The 20,765-nt window shown below is 41.5% G+C and overlaps 1 non-coding gene and 1 pseudogene across 1 annotated transcript; both read right to left on the reverse strand.

Moving 5' to 3' along the window:
- Positions 1–4,717: 4,717 nt before the first annotated feature.
- On the reverse strand, positions 4,718–6,381 carry LOC129639371 (ARL14 effector protein-like; annotated as a pseudogene).
- Positions 6,382–10,535: 4,154 nt separating this feature from the next.
- Positions 10,536–10,608, reverse strand: TRNAG-UCC (transfer RNA glycine (anticodon UCC)). The gene has a single exon. It is a non-coding gene; the product is annotated as a tRNA-Gly (tRNA).
- Between the last annotated feature and the right edge of the window lie 10,157 nt (positions 10,609–20,765).

Consider the following 20,765-nt stretch of genomic DNA (forward strand, 5'->3'; position numbering starts at 1 on the left):
TTCTCTTTTATACTTTGACGAAAGCATTAGGTCAAGAGGTTTGAAGTTTTTAGTACCCCCCCCACCCAGATTTGCCGTACTTAACTTGTGATTACATTGTAACTCATGCTACATTCCTCAGTTTATTTCTTATCTTTCTAAATCCTGTTTGCCCCTAGCATCTTAAGATCACTATCTCCTAAAAAGGCTTCTAGCTATTCTTAATTATTCCTAAACCCTAAACTCAGCAATCTTCTTTTGCCATAAGTATTTTCCTCACAAACAGGTCTCAGATAACAATCCTTCCCAAGGCCTCAAGCTGTGGCCTATATGCTCATCCTGGGACATTCTTTGTAAAGATCCTTGAACAAATGTCAATGGTTATTTTATAGATTATTTTCTGGGCACAACTGTAGAAGGCTTTGCGTTTTCTCATGCTTCTCTCAAGCACGTTAACATTCTTTCCAGCCAACTCAACCGAAGAAAGAAAAGATCAAGTCAAAATCACAAGCCTAACTCCTTCATCCCCGGGCCATGCCTGCGAGATTAGGAGAGGGGGTTGGGGCCGTGCCTTCATTTTGTCAGTAATACCTAACACAGCTCCTAACAGGTGATGGGAAAACTGGACAGCTACATGTAAAAGAATGAAATTAGAACACTTCTTAACACCATCAGTTCAGTTCAGTTCAGTCGCTCAGTCGTGTCCGACTCTTTGCGACCCCATGAATCACAGCACGCCAGGCCTCCCTGTCCATCACCAACTGCTGGAGTTCACTCAGACTCACGTCCATCCAGTCAGTGATGCCATCCAGCCATCTCATCCTCTGTCGGCCCCTTCTCTTTCTGCTCCCAATCCCTCCCAGCATCAGAGTCTTTTCCAATGAGTCAACTCTTCGCATGAGGTGGCCAAAGTACTGGAGTTTCAGCTTTAGCATCATTCCTTCCAAAGAAATCCCAGGGCTGATCTCCTTCAGAATGGACTGGTTGGATCTCCTTGCAGTCCAAGGGACTCTCAGGAGTCTTCTTCAACACCACAGTTCAAAAGCATCAATTCTTCGGCGCTCAGCCTTCTTCATAGTCCAACTCTCACATCCATACATGACCACTGGAAAAACCATAGCCTTGACTAGACGGACCTTTGTTGGCAAAGTAATGTCTCTGCTTTTCAGTATGCTATCTAGGTTGGTCATAACTTTCCTTTCAAGGAGTAAGCATCTTTTAATTTTATGGCTGCAGTCACCATCTGCAGTGATTTTGGAGCCCAAAAAAATAAAGTCTGACACTGTTTCCACTGTTTCCCCATCTATTTCCCATGAAGTGATGGGACCGGATGCCATGATCTTCGTTTTCTGAATGTTGAGCTTTAAGCCAACTTTTTCACTCTCCACTTTCACTTTCATCAAGAGGCTTTTTAGTTCCTCTTCACTTTCTGCCATAAGGGTGGTGTCATCTGCATATCTGAGGTGATTGATATTTCTCCCAGCAATCTTGATTCCAGCTTGTGTTTCTTCCAGTCCAGCGCTTCTCATGATGTACTCTGCGTATAAGATAAATAAGCAAGGTGACAATATACAGCCTTGATGTACTCCTTTTCCTATTTGGAACCAGTCTGTTTTTCCATGTCCAGTTCTAGCTGTTGCTTCCTGACCTGCATACAGGTTTCTCAAGAGGCAGGTCAGGTGGTCTGGTATTCCCATCTCTTTCAGAATTTTCCACAGTTGATTGTGATCCACACAGTCAAAGGCTTTGGCATAGTCAATAAAGCAGAAATAGATGTTTTTCTGGAACTCTCTTGCTTTTTCCATGATCCAGTGGATGTTGGCAATTTGATCTCTGTTTCCTCTGCCTTTTCTAAAACCAGCTTGAACATCGGGAAGTTCACGGTTCACGTATTGCTGAGGCTTGGCTTGGAGAATTTTGAGCATCACTTTACTAGTATGTGAGATGAGTGCAATTGTGCAGTAGCTTGAGCATTCTTTGGCACTGCCTTTCTTTGGGATTGGAATGAAAACTGACCTTTTCTTGTCCTGTGGCCACTGCTGAGTTTTCCAAATTTGCTGGCATATTGAGTGCAGCACTTTCACAGCATCATCTTTCAGGATTTGGAATAGCTCAACTGGAATTCCATCACCTCCACTAGCTTTGTTCGTAGTGATGCTTCCCAAGGCCCACTTGACTTCACATTCCAGGATGTCTGGCTCTAGGTCAGTGATCACACCATCATGATTATCTTGGTCGTGAAGATCTTTTTTGTACAGTTCTTCTGTGTATTCTTGCCACCTCTTCTTAATAGCTTCTGCTTCTGTTAGGTCCATACTGTTTCTGTACTTTATCGAGCCCATCTTTGCATGAAATGTTCCCTTGGTATCTCTCATTTTCTTGAAGAGAGCTCTAGTCTTTCCCATTCTGTTGTTTTCCTCTGTTCCTTTGCATTGATACCTGAGAAAGGCTTTCTTATCTCTCCTTGCTATTCTTTGGAACTCTGCATTCAGATGCTTATATCTTTCCTTTTCTCCTTTGCTTTTTGCTTCTCTTCTTTTCACAGCTATTTGTAAGGCCTCCCCAGACAGCCATTCTGCTCTTTTGCATTTCTTTTCCATGGGGATGGTCTTGATCCCTGTCTCCTGTACAATGTCACAAACCTCATTCCATAGTTCATCAGGCACTCTATCTATCATATCTAGTCCTTTAAATCTATTTCTCACTTCCACTGTATAATCATAAGGGATTCGATTTAGGTCATACCTGAATGGTCTAGTGGTTTTCCCTACTTTCTTCAATTTAAGTCTGAATTTGGTAATAAGGAGTTCATGATCTGAGCCACAGTCAGCTCCTGGTCTTGTTTTTGTTGACTGTATAGACCTTCTCCATATTTGGCTGCAAAGAATATAATCAATCTGATTTCGGTGTTGACCATCTGGTGATGTCCGTGTGTAGAGTCTTCTCTTGTGTTGTTGGAAGAGGGTGTTTGTTATGACCAGTGCATTTTCTTGGCAAAACTCTATTAGTCTTTGCCCTGCTTCATTCTGTATTCCAAGGCCAAATTTGCCTGTTACTCCAGGTGTTTCTTGAGTTCCTACTTTTGCATTCCAGTCCCCTACTCAAAACGGATTAAAGATCTAAATGTAAGATCAGAAACTATAGAACTCTTAGAGGAAAACACAGGCAGAACACTCGATATCATAAATCAAAGCAAGATTCTATATGACCCACCTCCTAGAGTAATGGAAATAAAAACAAAAGTAAACAAGTGGGATCTGATTAAACTTAAATGCTTTTTCACAGCAAAGGAAACTATAAGAAAGGTGAAAAGACAACCCTCAGAACAGGAGAAAATAATAGCAAATCAAATAACTGACAAAGGATTAATTTCCAAAACATACAAGCAGCTTATACAAATCAATACCTGAAAAACAACCCAATTAAAATGTGGGAAAAAGATCTAAACAGACATTTCTCCAAAGTAGTCATACAGATGGCTAAGAAAGACATGAATAGATGCTCAATATTGCTCATTATTAGAGAAATGCAAAACAAAACTACAGTGAAGTATCACCTCACACCGGTCAGAATGGCCCTCATCAAAATGTCTACACACAGGAGAGGGTGTGGATAAACACTTGCACTGTTGGTGGGAATGTAAATTGATACAGTCACTATGGAAGACGGTATGGCGATTCCTTAAAAAACTAGCAATAAAACCACCATATAACCCAGCAATCCCACTCCTAGGCATATATGCTGAGGAAACCAAAATTGAAAAAGACACATGTACCCCAATATTCACTGCAGCACTATTTACAACAGCTAGGACATGGAAGCAACCTAGATGTCCATTGACAGATGAATGGATAAAGAAGTTGTGGTACACATAAGCAATGGAATATTACTCAGACATAGAAAGGAACACATTTGAGTCAGTTCCAATGAGGTGGATGAACCTAGAGCCTATTATACAGAGTGAAGTAAGTCAGAAAGAGAAAGATAAATATCATATATTAACACATATATACGGAATCTAGAAAGATGGTACCAAAGAATTTATTTGCAGGGCAGCAATGGAGAAACAGACAGAGAGAACAGACTCATGGACATGGGGAGAAGGCAGGAGAGGATGAGATGTATGGTGAGAGTAACATGGAAACTTACATTACCATATGTGAAACAGATAGCCAAAGGGAATTTGCTGTATATCTCAGGGATCTCAAACAGGGTCTCTGTACCAACCTAGAGGGGTGGGATGGGGAGGGAGATGAGAGGGAGGGTCAAGAGGGAGGGGACATACGTATACTTATGGCTGATTCATGTTGATGTTTGACAGAAAACAACAAAACTCTGTAAAGCAATTATTCTTCAATTAAAAAATAAATTTTAAAATAAATGAATTTTAAAAAATCTGTGCTTCAGGATTTGATTAAATTCTTGGAAAGCATTTTCTGCCTCCTGATGGTTGTGGAAGCCTTTCCCCCACAAAACGTTGTCAGGATGCTTGAAGAAGTGGTGGGCAGTTGGCAAGAGGTCAGGTGAATATGGCGGATGAGGCAAAACTTTTGCACCAACCTAATATCACTATTATCAGGAATTTCTGATGGAAAGTATTGGTGTTTGCCAAAAAACAAAACATGGATTTGCTTCAGGGAAGGGGGAAAAGTTTTTTTTCCCTCTTGGGTCTAAATCACACACACTTTCTCAGACACAAAAAAATCAAAGTACGGAAAATTAAATGCTTTTTATTAATGAATTTGCCACACAGAGATTTCGGGTGAGTTAGTCAGAGGCAAAAGTGGTCTCAGGTGAATATTTTCTAGTGGGTAAACATACATAGCCATTTGGTGGGATGGAGATAGGGGCCTTTGGTCTATTTTTAGCCCATTACGTCTGCAGCCTCAGCCAGTGCCTGCACAACTGTGTTCAGTGGAAAGTCTCTTTGTGCCGAATCCAAAGCTTCAGAAGAAGCAATTAAATGTTCATGAGAAGTAAACATGGAAAAGTGGAAAAAACAATTTTCTCCTTACAGATCATTTGAATAAAACTTGGTATCAAAGATGACTGAAGAGAAACTTTCCCGATGACGCTGTGGGTGTGAACATTTTCATAGAGATTTTCCCTAAAAACAGTTTTGCACAATAGCTGCCAAACCTGGCCCAGATGTTTCACATCAGTCTTCTGAGATGGTATCTTCACTGAGGTCAGCAGAAACTCTAGCTGAATTTCCTTAAATCCTGTACCTCCAAGACCAAATGCAACTTAGGCCTTAGGAATTTTGTACCACCTTGGCCAGTTCTGTGTGGCTGGTCACCTTAGCCACCAAAAAAAAAAAATGCTTTTAAATCATTTCTATGTAACAATTAGATTAAAATTTCTTCTTTGAAGTCTGCTTCCAGTTGGCATTTTGGATATCACTTAAATTGAATCTCTGCTTTTGTGCTCATATGTTGGGCCACGGGGCCATGGAGCCTATTAAAGGTTTTTTTTTTTTTAAAAAAAAAAACAAATTTCATTTTAATATTGTTAAAACAGTAACACTAAAAAATGAGACTATGAGTATGCAGTGCCAAGTCAATCCAAATAGCAATTCTGATTTAGAATTGATAATGTGTAAGATCCTAACGGTAACTAGCTATTATAAACATATGTTCTATGTCAAGACAAGCTCTCAGCTACAGAATTCTAAAAATCCTAAAACTCCATCTCCTAAGGTACCAGCAAGGAGGAAAGGGATTCTTAATCTGAGAGCAGAGTAGCAATGGAGTTGCTGGTTACCAGGGGAGGAATCTGAGTCATCACAGCAGGAAGGTTAAAGGACAGTGTATTACACAGAGTTCTATGGCTTCAGAGAACACTAGTCTAAACTATATTTTTAAAACTTTTTTCCCCCAGTCCTAAAATTCACCCAGGAGAAAGAGGCTGGTTTAACTGCAAAGCAGAGAAAATTGATCAGCCTGGAGGGCTGCACCTAGTCGGAGAGGTCGAATGGCATCTTGCTGATGACCTCCCCATTCTCATCGACTATGGTGTCGTAGGCCCAGCGGCGGTTGCGGCAGCAAGTGGGCCCGCACTTGGTGGAGTTACACTTGGGGCACGGGTAGAAGCAACCCAGGCAGCCTTCATCAAGACAGTCACACAGGTGAAGGTGAGCCTGCCCTTTTTGTCATACTTGTTGACTTCGCGTTTTACAGAAACAAACTCATTCTTCTTTGCCATTTGCCTTTTCTTTATCTGCTGCCTTATTTCAGGATTAAAGTTGGCTACCTGAGGCCTGGGATTTTGAAATGACAACCGTTTTAACTGTCGCTCCCCCCGTTTCATTTGCTTCAGTTCCATCTCACTTGGTTTCTCAGGAGAACTTTGACGTGCAGGTCTCTCTCGCATGGAACTGCTCTTTTCTGCTTGTTCACTCATTTCTGCTCACCTGGGGACACAAACAAAGTCACCAACCATTTGTGGGGGCTCAGTCAACCATGAGGATGCTGGAGCTGGTAAAAGTCATTTCAGAATGGGCCTATTAACTTTTTACTTCAAACCTGGCTTAAGTGGATAGGAGCAAGTTTATCAACACCAACAAATCTTTGGACAAAAGTGCTTTTATCAGATAGTATTTCCTCCTTTATTTAACCATCTTTTTCTATCAAATGTTTAAATAACCATTCCTGTTTGTCTAGACTGCTGCTAAGTCGCTTCAGTTGTGTCCGACTCTGTGCGACCCCATAGACGGCAGCCCACCAGGCTTTGCTGTCCCTGGGATTCTCCAGGCAAGAACACTGGGGTGGGTTGCCATTTCCTTCTCCAATGCATGAAAGTGAAAAGTGAAAGTGAAGTCGCTCAGTCGTGTCCAACTCCTAACGACCCCATGGACTGCAGCTAACCAGGCTCTTCTGTCCATGGGATTTTCCAGGCAAGAGTACTGGAGTGGGGTGCCATTGCTTCCTCCATTGTCTAGACTAGTACTTCTCAAACATTACTGTGCATATGAATCATGAAACATCTTGTTAAAAACTAGATTATGATTCAGTTAGGACTGGGGTGGGGCCAGAGAGTCTACCTTTCTAATGTATGCCCAGATTATACTGATATTGCTAATTCCAAGCCTATTTTGAGTCTCAAGGGCCTAGAGCTAAACCAGTAGTGATCAAGGGCAAAAATTGCTTGATCAGGGTCAAAAATTGCTTTGCTTTAATAGAAACCCAGTTATTCTTATCTGAGTGGCCCTAGGATAGAAAAACAACAGGTTTTTATGTAAAGAATCTCTTTCTCTCCACTATGTCCCCCCACCGCCCCCACACAAGGCAAACTCTTGACTTTTCCTCCAGCTAAATTGGTTTGAACAAAGAAAACACAGTCTGAACCACTTCAGATCAATAAACATATTCCTTGTTTCTAATGACTGTAGTAAGTAATGGAAATTGGATGGTCATTTTTAGCAATTGCCTTTTCTCTTTAAAATGTCAGCACATTAGCTGTGGTTTATTTATTTCGCTTGAAGTGACCTCCAATTCTCCTCAGGAAACACTCACAAGCTACTTTAAGGTAATTCATCATATTGAATTAGTGATTGGTTTTTAAAAGGCTTTCTAAAGTCAGTACATTCTCAAGGACTTTCAGTGTCATTTCGCGTCTCTCCTTGTCTCACTGTCTCCCTGTGTATGTCTCTTCCCTCACCACTGCCCCCATCCCTCTGTTTCTCTCCTAATTGGCCCATGTCCTACAGACTCCACAAAGCTTCCCAAACTACTGATAATTGAAAGTAGAGAGGCAGAGGATGCCCATTTCTTTAAGGATGTTCTGCCTAGCTTCAAGAAGCAAACTGGCCGAAAGGAAGGGAGAGGATGGGGCATCAGCTGTGAGAGGATCACCATACTAGAGAAAAATTCCCTTTGCTTCTCACTGGAGAGTTTCAGGCAGTTCCAGAGGACTGGCCACACTCTGTTTGATCCATACTACTAATTTCACACAACAGGTTCCTTTTAGGTCTTCCTTGTCACTTGAACGATGTAGTGTCTACAGAGAGGGAAAAGCAAATGATTCCCCTGAATCTGTCTCTTGAATTGGATTTATTTGCCAGGATCTTGTTGAGTAAATACCCAGGACAGAAATAATACAGTTTCATAGTTTCTAAGTTACTCCAATGTCTTGGCAGGTCTAGAACATTTAGTTTTTTCATTACTCTTATTCTTTGAGTTGTAATTTCACAGTTGACTATTTACCTTACTTTTGGGGGGGGAAGGGTAGCAGCTACCTTTCTGATACATTACCCTAGGCAGAGGAGCCTCAGGCATCACACTGCCAGGGATCAGACACTAGCAATGTCTTCACCACTAACTATCTGACTTTAACTTAAGATGACTTCAGTTGCTTAACCTCAGTTTCCTCATCTGAAAATGGGGGTACTAATAGTACCTTCTCTATGGGTATGCCTTAAATTACGTGCAGTGAGAACTTCAAAGATGATATAAGACCAGGTTTCTGCCGGCAAAGGTTGTCAATCTCCACTGGAGAGATCAAGTGTCTGCAGCTCACTGCAAGGACAGGGAAAGGTGCTCCAGTTCAGATTCGGAGAACCCTATGGGGGGTGGGGGTGGGGGTGGGGTTCGTAATAATCAAATATCAATAGAGGCATTCCTATTTAGAACTAAGCTTTATATCTTTTTTCTGCACCCCCCCAGTTTAGTGAGGTGCTCAGTCACTCAGTTGTGTCCAACTCTTTGCAACCCCATGGACTGTAGCCCTCCAGGCTCCTCTGTCCATTTTCCAGGCAAGAATATTGGAGTGGGTTGCCATTCCCTTTTCCAGAACTAAGCTTTACATTTTAAAGAATTCCGGTTCACCCCCATAATGGTAGGGAAAAAAAAAGTGTGTGTGTGTGTGCATGTGCAAATTTGCCACCATAATTCAGTCTAAAGCCACTATTTTTTTTCATTCATTCAACAAAATATTGATCTGGAGTCTATCATATATGCTAGGACTTGTGCCCTATTTATTGCAGTCACAATGCACACACAAGTCCAGAGTCCTTCAAGCAGTGGCCTTTACAAATATGAATAAATTGGGGTAAAAATCTTTCACTCTTCAATTAAGCAAAATATCTGTGTAGGCCAATTTTAAGGCACAGTATTTGTTTTAGAAACAGGCATCAAGACTGTGGTGGAGAAACTCAACGTTTAGTTATGAATAGCTGTGAACCAAACACAAAACTGATTCTCAATACCTTTGTAGTAAAAGCAGAGTTTGTTGCCTGTCTGAATGTTCCAATGTTGTTCCACTGATATTCCTTTTATTTTTAGAATATAAACAGTTATTAAAAGAAAACAGAATCAGGTTACAATGAGACCTTTTACTGCAGGAGCACTGTAATAGCCCAATGTGCTGGATACTGCAAGTAAAATCACCAGGCAGCTGAACAGATGTGGCCATTTTATGTTCAGCTATAGCACACTCAACCTTTGACATGAGATATGTTTGTGAACCAGAATTGTTAGCTTAAACCCCAGGGCCTGTTAAACCCTTGACCTCTCTCAAAAATGTTGGGAGGATATGTTGAGGCAAACAGTTTAGGGAAATTCAAAATAGAAATAAATACTAGGTGAATGCATTTGAACCCTTGACATTCCAATCCTGTTGGTCAGGAAAGATCTTGGTATTTTCACAGGGAAATATTTTTTCTGTTGAAATCACTTTGAAGGTAACATTATTTTCTTCTTGTCACTCAATTTATTTACTTGTCATAAAACAAAGTGAAAGAACTCTGAGCCCAACCACATAAACGTCTTAAATGCATGAGCTTTATCATTATCTTTCTTACCATAGTTCTGTTAGTCCTTAAATTTCATGGTGCTGAAAATATCCTTTTTGTATTTCTTTTCTGGATTGTTCTCCCTCTGAGCAATGGTTACCAGAATCTTTTAGAATGACATGTATTTGCTAATTGGATTAAAGGTGAGATAATGGAAGACTTTGTTTCCCCAACTATCTGGGTGATACTCTTAATCTGGAAAACAGATGTTTCAACCGTTTTTGCATCTTTGTGTTCATGATTACAGTAAGGTTTCAGAATATTCCAAATGATTCCAATTCGTTTTCCACATAGTTGGAAGCAGGAAGCCATTAAGGTGAACCCCTTAAACTTACATGTAATAATAGGAGGTGAAAGAAGGTAGAAAAGGGAGGGAGGAGTCCATTAGACTTGTTCTTGGTTGATGTTTTTTATACTTCTCTCAGCTCTCAAAACTGTTTGTTTAATTCACTTATTGAAGCAGTTGATGCTTTTTATTATCCCATGCACACAGATTAAAAATATTAAAATATACTTACTAATTGGAAGATGAAAGATAATCCTTATTTAGGTGGTTACACTACTTTCACCGCAGACAGTCCTTTTACCTAAAACACCATAAAGAGACAGTTTATCATCTATTCATTAGGGGGAAAATGTGTTAAATGTAACATACGAATAAAATCTCCTGTCCTTCCCAATAATTGTGTGTTTTTAAAATTTTTTTATTATTATTTTAAATTTTATTTGGCTGCATTGGGTCTTAGTTTCAACATGTGGGATCTAATTCCCTGACCAGGGAGCAAACCTGGGCCCCCTGCATTGGAAGTGCAGAGTCTTAGCCACTGGACCACCAGGGAATTCCAATAATTGTGTCTCTTAACTTTCATCTTTCATCTAAAAATGTTTATACAAGTTTTGTAGGCCATTGGTATTTGAGAAAATGGGAGGAAAATGGTTATTACTGAAATAGTCTTAATGAAAAATAGTTTCAAATGTTCAAATTATGTTAAAAAAAAAAGCAAAGGGGGCAAAAGAAATCTTATTACAATAGTACCCTGGCTGAAAGTTTCAACAAATTTAGTCTTTTAAAAAAACCTTCAGTAATAGTAATAAAGAAAGAGATCCTTTTCGTTTAACAGTGAGAATGATTAATTTGGCATTAGAAACACTTCACATTTTCCATAACTGATACTGGGAATCAAAGATGTATGGGAACTTTGTCTATATTTGAGGTTATACAAAAGCCTTGATGTATACAGAAGTGGAAATTCTTGGGTCCCGCACCCAGAAATTCCAATTCATTAAGTCTGGGGGGTTGCCTGTGACCCTGTATTTTTAACAAACAGCCCTGGTGATTCTGATGTTGGTTTTCCAGGGACCACACCTGGAGAAGGGTGGTTGTGTAACTCTTCTGAGATTGTAACAGAGCCCAGCTCTGCCTGCCATCCTTTGCTCCCACAGCTGTTGCTAAATATCCTTCAACAAAGATCTTTAGGGAGATGACTTTCATACAGTTTGATCTCTTGAGATACATTCTGAGTGATCCTCAGTTATGACAGTTAAACACCTTTGATTAATTCACTATACTCCTCCTGAAATTAGTGAATATACGAGGGTGTATCTGGTAACTGTCTACAACCACACTACATATTTGGCCAGAACCCTCTGGTTAAATAGAGGTGGGGCTGCCTATTCACCTAGATTTGAAATACAAATGAAATATTAAAATTCAAATGAAGGACTCTTACCCTACCACCATTATATACTGGGGTCTTCCCTGGTGGCTCAGAGGTTAAAGCATCTGCCTGCAATGCGGGAGACCTGGGTTCAATCCCTGGGCCGGGAAGATCTCCTGCAGAAGGAAATGGCAACCCACTCCAGTACTCTTGCCTGGAGAATCCCATGGACGGAAGAGCCTGGTAGGCTACAGTTCACGGGGTCGCAAAGAGTCAGACGTGACTGAACCACTTCACTTTATTATATAGTGGAGAAGAGATGATGTCATTTGAAGCAAATCATAAGAGACAGTGCCCATACATTAAAAAGATGTTGAAAGGGTAAAGAGAAGGGGTTGAATTTAGACAAAGATCTGGTTATTTTGACAACTGGTATATAGTGTAGTCTGTTTTGCTGAATTTCACCAGCTCTTGCTTCTGTTTGTCTTCCTAAATAAAATTAGATGTGTTCCTGCAAGCAGAATGTAAGAAGGCTTCTGGTGAATTCTAGACTGTCTCCGAGAAGTGTGTCCCTCATCACAAATACCTGGAGTGGGGGAGGATCCAGAAAGCTGCCACGCCCACAGAACTGCTTTTCTGTGCCTCCAACGAGTGCTGGACCAGTTCTACAAAGGAGGCCAGACAAGTGCTTACAAATGAGGCACAAGGTAGAGTTCCTACGGGATCCAACTATTTATTTCTTCCCTTTTTAACCACCCTTCTTTTCTCCTCTGTTGGCACCCTGCAGAAGGGAAGTGTGGAAGAATGTAGTATTTGTTCATAATTTTTCTTCCTATTCTCTGTATTGTGCATAGTTTCATTAGGTAGATTATACTTCTCCATCCCATTGACCTTGAAATTCGCCATATGACTTGCTCGGGCTAAGGGAAAATAGGCACAAGTGATCATTAATGAGTTCTGCAGTGAGATATTAAAGGGCATTGCAAATTTCTGCCAAGTTCTTCTTGTATTTCTGTCATCTGCCATGAGAAGTGCATACCCCAGGAAGCTGCTGACTGCAAAATGAGACACATATGAACAGACCTCAGTCTGATTCATAGCCTTAAGCAGAGCTGCCATAAGTGACCCATAGACACATGAGTAAGAACGTCAATGGTATCTTAGTCAACCACTAAGATTTAGGGGTGGGGTGTTTGCTATGCAACAGGATCATAGCCTTAGCCAAATAACACATGAGGGTAACTGCCATTTACTTGGGACTCACTCCTTGCCAAGCACCACTAACATTAGCTCGTTTAATCTATAAAATTTCCTTCTGAGATCTGCTAATGATTCCATCTTTCATGAAACATCTGCTCAGAGAAGGCAAGGACTCATAGCTAACAAGAGGCTGAGCCAGAAACTCAAATTCACGTGTACCCACACTCAAATATTGCATTGGCCAAAAAGTTCATTTGGGTTTCTTGTGACATTTCATGGAAAAACCTGAATGAACTTTTTGGCCAACCCAATACAGTGATTGTTCCATGGCTTTTTCCTATTTTTCCTGCAGTTGAAACCACAGGTGATAGCAACAACCACCACATAAAGCACAAGTTCACTCTTTTATGAAGGGCACTTTCCTGGGTCTTTTTTCAATCCAATTCCTAATTGGGATACTTAAGTTCTGTTTAGTTCTGCTCTGGATTGAATCATAGCCCATGAGATTTGAAATGGTAAGTCTTCAGTTCGGAAAGTATTGTGCTTTAGAAACCACAGGAAGGCTTAAAATAGATTGGAATATTCTGAGGTTATAGGTAGGAGAGAAAATGTACCAGATAAAAACCAGTTGAGCCGGTGTTTTGAGCTTTTCTTGACTAAACCAGACAGACTCCACAGAAACTACTCAGGATCCTCGCTGTGACCCCACTGCAAGAGACAACCATTCAGAAAGCACCGCCAGGACTGTTGCAGTGACACTCAGAAGGAAATATTTCCCGTCTCTGGCTGCCCATTGGAATCACTTGGAGACCTTGAGGGGGAAAAAAAAAATCTGGGCCCTGCTGACAAACAAACTCAATCGACATTTCTGGGTGAGAAGCTGAGCATGTTTTTTTTTTTTTTTTTTTTTTTTTTGTGGGGGGGTGCGGAATGTGAATTTTTAAAAGTTCCCCAGGTAATTCTATTTTCTTTGACCACACTGAGTCGTGTGCAGGATACTAGTTCCCAGATCAGGGAACAAACACTGGTCACTCCCCCACCCCCGTCTACAGTGGAAGCGTAGAGTCCCAACCATTGGACCACCAGGGAAGTCCCCCCAGGTGAGTCTAATAGGCAGCCAGAGTTGTGACCCACTAAGCTACACTGGTGGAGAAGGCAATGGCAACCCACTCCATTACTCTTGCCTGGAAAATCCCATGGACAGAGGAGCCTGGTAGGCTGCAGTCCATGGGGTCTCGAAGGGTCGGACACGACTGAGCTACTTCACTTTCACTTTTCACTTTCATGCATTGGAGAAGGAAATGGCAAGCCACTCCAGTGTTCTTGCCTGGAGAATCCCAGGGATGGTGGAGCCTGGTGTGCTGCTGTCTATGGGTTCTCACAGAGTTGGACACGACTGAAGTGACTTAGCAGCAGCAAGCTACACTGGTGGCTCAGATGCTAAAGAATCTGCCTGTGATGCCAGAGAGACCTGGGTTCAATCCCTGGGCTGAGAAGATCCCCTGGCGCAGAGTGTGGCAACCCACCGCAGTATTCTTGCCTGGAGAATTCCATGGACAGAGGAGCCTGGTGGGCTACAGTCCACGGGGTCGCAAAGAGTTGGACACAACTGAGTGGCCAAACACAGTGCAAGCTGTAATAGAAGATGGGCTTCCCTGGTGGCTCAGTGGTAAAGATTCCACCTGCTAATGCAGGAGATGTGGTTTCCATCCCTGTGTGGGGAAGATCCCCTGGAGGAGGGCATGGCAACCCACTCCAGTATTCTTGCCTGGAGAATCCCATGGACAGAGGAGCCTGGTGGGCTACAGTCCACGGGGTTGCCAAGAGACACAACGGAGCGACTCAACAACAACAAAAGCTAGAAGATGGACAAAAAAAATGTATTTCCTGATTTGCTGATATTTAACATTAAAAGCCAATTCTAGCCAATGACTCACTCATGGAGACTGGAGTGTCAGCTTTGCATGTCTTTGAACTTCTTACCTACTCTCCTATCATCATTTACCTTTACTCTCCTTTACCATTTCTCTTTCCTCCGTGGAATATTTACTGAATCTATAGTTATTTACTGAAATCCACACCTATGTTAATTCCTAAAGTGGAGTTTGCCAAGGGCTAGACTGTAAACATTTATAGAGTTTGTAAAGAATTCACTAAAACTGTTATCTGCTAACTTAAAGAGGAGAGATGTCAGCGGCTTCATTGGCCAAATAAATAAAACCCAGACTGTCGTTTATAGTGATTGTATACATGGTTCATACTCTCCTATGAATATTTTGGAGCACTGACATTCTAGTTTAATTTGCACATACAAGTTTCCAAGGATTAGCCGCGACTGGCATAGCCCGAGATTCAGACATGCATGCTATCTTGCTCCTGCATACAGAGACCCCTTGTGGCACTTATTTGACTGCCTCTCAGGGTATGTGGGAAACTTTCTATTTCTTTTACAGTAAGATACACAACTCTTTTACTGCACTGGTGGCAACTGATTTTTTTCGATGCATTTGAATGAAAATAATATCTAAGATTTATGGAGTATTGTCTATGTGCCAGGCACTATCCTTAGTGTTTTACATGCATTAACTCATTTAATCCTTAACTCTACAAGGTAGATGATCTAGTTATTGTCCTCATTTTACAGAAGAAAAAAACTGAGGCACAGAAAAATTAAGTAAGGTGTCTAAGGTCACACACTTACTAAAGGATAAAGCTGGAATTTGAACCCAGAAAGTCTAGTTCCAGAATCTGGATTTTGAGCCACTAGAAATACCACATCCCTTAGTAGGTAGGGGACTGATCTGAGTACATTTTAGGGGAGGCTGTAGAGCAACCAGTAGTCTCCTCAATGCTAGTGGAAGTGCAAACTGGTACAAGCACAAAGAAACTGTTTGCTAACAGTTGATACCTACTAAAGCTGAACACCTGCTTACCCTAAGACCCAGTAATTCCTGGGCACATATCCCAAAGCAGTGCATACGTGTGTTGATGAAAGGACATGAATTTGGGTGTTTGCAACAGCACTGAACTGGAAACTACCCAAAGGTCCATCAACAGGAAGCGGATAAACACATTCTAGTGCATTTATACCGCTGTGCAGCAATGAGAAGAAACAATGTATCACTACACAGAGTAATAAGGAAGGCTCTCACAAACAGGTCCATCAACAGGAAAGCGGATAAACACATTCTAGTGCATTTATACTGCTGTGCAGCAATGAGAAGAAACAATGTATCACTACACAGAGGAATAAGGAAGGCTCTCACAAACAGAATGCGGACTGAGAGAAGTCAGGAAAAAAGAGCACAGGCTATATGTTTCTATTTATATAAAGTACAGAGGCAGGCAAAAGGAATCTCTGCTATTAGGGGTCAGGCTATTGGTTACCCCAAGGGGGAGAAGCTGTGTCTGGAATGAGTATTTGGGGTAGGGGGTTTCTGGGGTTGTGGGTGAAGATTTATTTACTTATTTGTGCTATGTGGCTTGTGGGATCTAGTTCCCAGACCAGGGATTGAAACCGTGCCCCCTGCAGTAGAAACACAGAGTCCTAATCACTAGACTGCTACGGAAATCCCAAGTCCTCTTTATTGATCTGGTTATTGGCCACAGCATGTTTAAAGTTCTGAAAGTTCAGTGAGCTTACATTTAGGTTACATGCACTCTTCTGTATGTACACTATCTATCAATAAAAAATTTGCAAGGGTACTACCTGTGATCAAATATTACCTAGGAGATTTCATTAAATATTTTCAAATAAACAATGCATATTTAAGGAAAGTAGTCATTCCAGGCAATAAAAGAGTAAGTTTCTGCTATCTCTAGTTCTTCCCTCACTTTCCTGCCTTTTATCACAAATGCCAACCTGATGATTTAATAATAATAAGAGATGGGTCAGGTATATGAACGGGTTCAGTGTGTTTGCCTCCAGACAGGAGTTCAAAGGCAGGGTAACTAATGAGAGTTGTATGAAGGTACTGAAGCCATACTCACAGAAAACTAGTCAATCTAATCACACTAGGACCACAGCCTTGTCTAACTCAATGAAACTAAGCCATACCCATGGGGCAACCCAACATGGGCGAGTCATGGTGGAGAGATCTGACAGAATGTGGTCCGCTGGAGAAGGGAATGGCAAACCACTTCAGTATTCTTGCCTTGAGAACCCCATGAACAGTATGAAAAGGCAAAATGATAGGATACTGTAAGAGAAACTCCCCAGGTCAGTATATGCCCAATATGCTACTGGAGATTAGTGGAGAAATAACTCCAGAAAGAATGAAGGGATGGAGTCAAAGCAAAAAGAATACCCATTTGTGGGTGTGACTGGTGACAGAAGCAAGGTCCGATGCTGTAAAGAGCAATATTGCATAGGAACCTGGAATGTCAGGTCCATGAATCAAGGCAAATCGGAAGTGGTCAAACAAGAGATGGCAAGAGTGAATGTAGACATTCTAGGAATCAGCGAACTGAAATGGACTGGAAGGGGTGAATTTAACTCAGATGACCATTGTATCTACTACTGCGGACAGGAATCCCTCAGAAGAAATGGAATAGCCAACATGGTCAACAAAAGAATCCGAAAAGTAGTACTTGGATGCAATCTCAAAAACGACAGAATGATCTCTGTTCGTTTCCAAGGCAAACCATTCAATATCACGGTAATCCAAATCTATGCCCCAACCAGTAATGCTGAAGAAGCTGAAGTTGAACAGTTCTATGAAGACCTACAAGACCTTTTAGAACTAACACACAAAAAAGATGTCCTTTTCATTATAGGGGACTGGAATGCAAAAGTAGGAAGTCAAGAAACACCTGGAGTAACAGGCAAATTTGGCCTTGGAATACGGAATGAAGCAGGGCAAAGACTAATAGAGTTTTGCCAAGAAAATGCACTGGTCATAACAAACACCCTCCTCCACACGAGAAGACTCTACATATGGACATCACCAGATGGTCAACACTGAAATCAGATTGATTATATTCTTTGCAGCCAAAGATGGAGAAGCTCTATACAGTCAGCAAAAACAAGACCAGGAGCTGACTGTGGCTCAGACTATGAACTCCTTATTGCCAAATTCAGACTTAAATTGAAGAAAGTAGGGAAAACCACTAGACCATTCAGGTATGACCTAAATCAAATCCCTTATGATTATACGGTGGAAGTGAGAAATAGATTTAAGGGCCTAGATCTGATAGAGTGCCTGATGAACTATGGACTGAGGTTTGTGACATTGTACAGGGGACAGGGATCAAGACCATCCCCATGGAAAAGAAATGCAAAAGAGCAAAGTGGCTGTCTGGGGAGGCCTTACAAATAGCTGTGAAAAGAAGAGAAGTGAAAAGCAAAGGAGAAAAGGAAAGATATAAACATCTGAATGCAGAGTTCCAAAGAATAGCAAGAAGAGATAAGAAAGCCTTCTTCAGCGATCAATGCAAAGAAATAGAGGAAAACAACAGAATGGGAAAGACTAGAGATATCTTCAAGAAAATCAGAGATACCAAAGGAACATTTCATGCAAAGATGGGCTCGATTAAGGACAGAAATGGTATGGACCTAACAGAAGCAGAAGATATTAAGAAGAGATGGCAAGAATACACAGAAGAACTGTACAAAAAAGATTATCATGACCCAGATAATCACGATGGTGTGATCACTGACCTAGAGCCAGACATCCTGGAATGTGAAGTCAAGTGGGCCTTGGGAAGCATCACTACGAACAAAGCTAGTGGAGGTGATGGAATTCCAGTTGAGCTATTCCAAATCCTGAAAGATGATGCTGTGAAAGTGCTGCACTCAATATGCCAGCAAATTTGGGAAACTCAGCAGTGGCCACAGGACTGGAAAAGGTCAGTTTTCATTACAATCCCAAAGAAAGGCAATGACAAAGAATGCTCAAACTACCGCACAATTAAACTCATCTCACATACTAGTAAAGTAATGCTCAAAATTCTCCAAGCCAGGCTTAAGCAATACGTGAACCGTGAACTTCCTGATGTTCAAGCTGGTTTTAGAAAAGGCAGAGGAACCAGAGATCAAATTGCCAACATCCACTGGATCATGGAAAAAGCAAGAGAGTTCCAGAAAAACATCTATTTCTGCTTTATTGACTATGCCAAAGCCTTTGACTGTGTGGATCACAATCAACTGTGGAAAATTCTGAAAGAGATAGGAATACCAGACCACCTAACCTGCCTCTTGAGAAACCTATATGCAGGTCAGGAAGCAACAGTTAGAACTGGACATGGAACAACAGACTGGTTCCAAATAGGAAAAGGAGTACGTCAAGGCTGTATATTGTCACCCTGTTTATTTAACTTATATGCAGAGTACATCATGAGAAATGCTGGACTGGAAGACACAAGCTGGAATCAAGATTGCTGGGAGAAATATCAATCACCTTAGCTATGCAGATGACACCACCCTTATGGCAGAAAGTGAAGAGGAACTCAAAAGACTCTTGATGAAAGTGAAAGTGGAGAGTGAAAAAGTTGGCTTAAAGCTCAACATTCGGAAAATGAAGATCATGGCATCCGGTCCCATCACTTCATGGGAAATAGATGGGGAAACAGTGGAAACAGTGTCAGACTTTATTTTTCTGGGCTCCAAAATCACTGCAGATGGTGACTGCAGCCATGAAATTAAAAGACACTTACTCCTTGGAAGGAAAGTTATGACCAACCTAGATAGCATATTCAAAAGCAGAGACATTAGTTTGCCAACAAAGGTTCATCTAGTCAAGGCTATGGTTTTTCCTGTGGTCATGTATGGATATGAGAGTTGGACTGTGAAGAAAGCTGAGCACCGAAGTATTGATGCTTTTGAACTGTGGTGTTGGAGAAGACTCTTGAGAGTCCCTTGGACTGCAAGGAGATCCAACCAGTCCATTCTGAAGGAGATCAGCCCTGGGATTTCTTTGGAAGGAATGATGCTAAAGCTGAAACTGCAGTACTTTGGCCACCTCATGCGAAGAGTTAACTCTTGGAAAGGACTCTGATGCTGGGAGGGATTGGGGGCAGGAGGCAAAGGGGACGACAGAGGATGAGATGGCTGGATGGCATCACTGACTCGATGGACGTGAGTCTGGGTGAACTCTGGGAATTGGTGATGGACAGGGAGGCCTGGCGTGCTGCGATTCATGGGGTCACAAAGAGTCGGACACGACTGAGCGACTAATCTGATCTGATCTCTGATGGTTGGTAGGAGGTATCAAAACAAAGGGTCCCTGGCTCACTCCCTTTGCATCTCCTGGAGCACTCACGAGGGTGTGGAAATAGCTTTCTTTTGTAGAAATCTGCAAGAATGAGGAAACTGAGGTCTCCGTTAAGAAGTGACTGACTCCACATGACACTCTGCCTAAGGGCAATCCCCTCTGAGGAGAGAGTCACTGGAAGCGGGTGGACCAGCTCACAGTAGGAATTCTCACTACTCCTGCTCACCTGTGTAAGCAACTCATCAGCCACCCCTTTATATTTGAGGGGTAGAGCCCAATCTACCATGGCCTGTTTATCCCACTTCTGCCTTAGAGAGAAAGACTTCATTAACTGTCACAAAGGCAATGCTTTACCAGTCAAAGCGCTACCTTCTGTTTGCCTAAAACGTATGCCTACAAAATCTTTTATCACTATAGATGCTGTCAGCCAGGTTCTTTCTGATAAGTTCTACAGGGAAGAACTTTTGATTCTAGCTCAAAATTATAATCAAAACAGCCACAAAATTCACCTCTATTATCAGGCAAGACATGAACCTGGCCATCTTACCAGGTTTTCTTTTTCTTCCTCTGTGCACTGCACAGAATTATGGAACTAAATATAAGATAACTTTGGCAAATACTTTTCTTAGAATTCTGCTGATTATTCTCAGGGGGAAAGTCATATATAAAGAAACTAGGTTGACTTAATTACTAAGTTTAGTCATCAATCATTTAGTGAATTTGCTCCAGGTCTTATTTCCAGTTGCATTTTAAATTTCAATCTATTTTCAGGACCAGATTTATTCCCCTGTCCCTCTCCTCATCACCTCTCCCACCACAGAAGCCATGCTGGATTTACCCTTAGTTTTCCTTAGTCCCACTAAGCCCTTGTGGGAAAGAAAGACTTCCGGTGAGAAGTGATGAGGGAGGGAGGGAGGAGGAGAAGTG

The sequence above is a fragment of the Bubalus kerabau genome, chromosome X, assembly GCF_029407905.1.
Source record: "Bubalus kerabau isolate K-KA32 ecotype Philippines breed swamp buffalo chromosome X, PCC_UOA_SB_1v2, whole genome shotgun sequence".
In the NCBI taxonomy this organism is placed as follows: domain Eukaryota; kingdom Metazoa; phylum Chordata; class Mammalia; order Artiodactyla; family Bovidae; genus Bubalus; species Bubalus kerabau.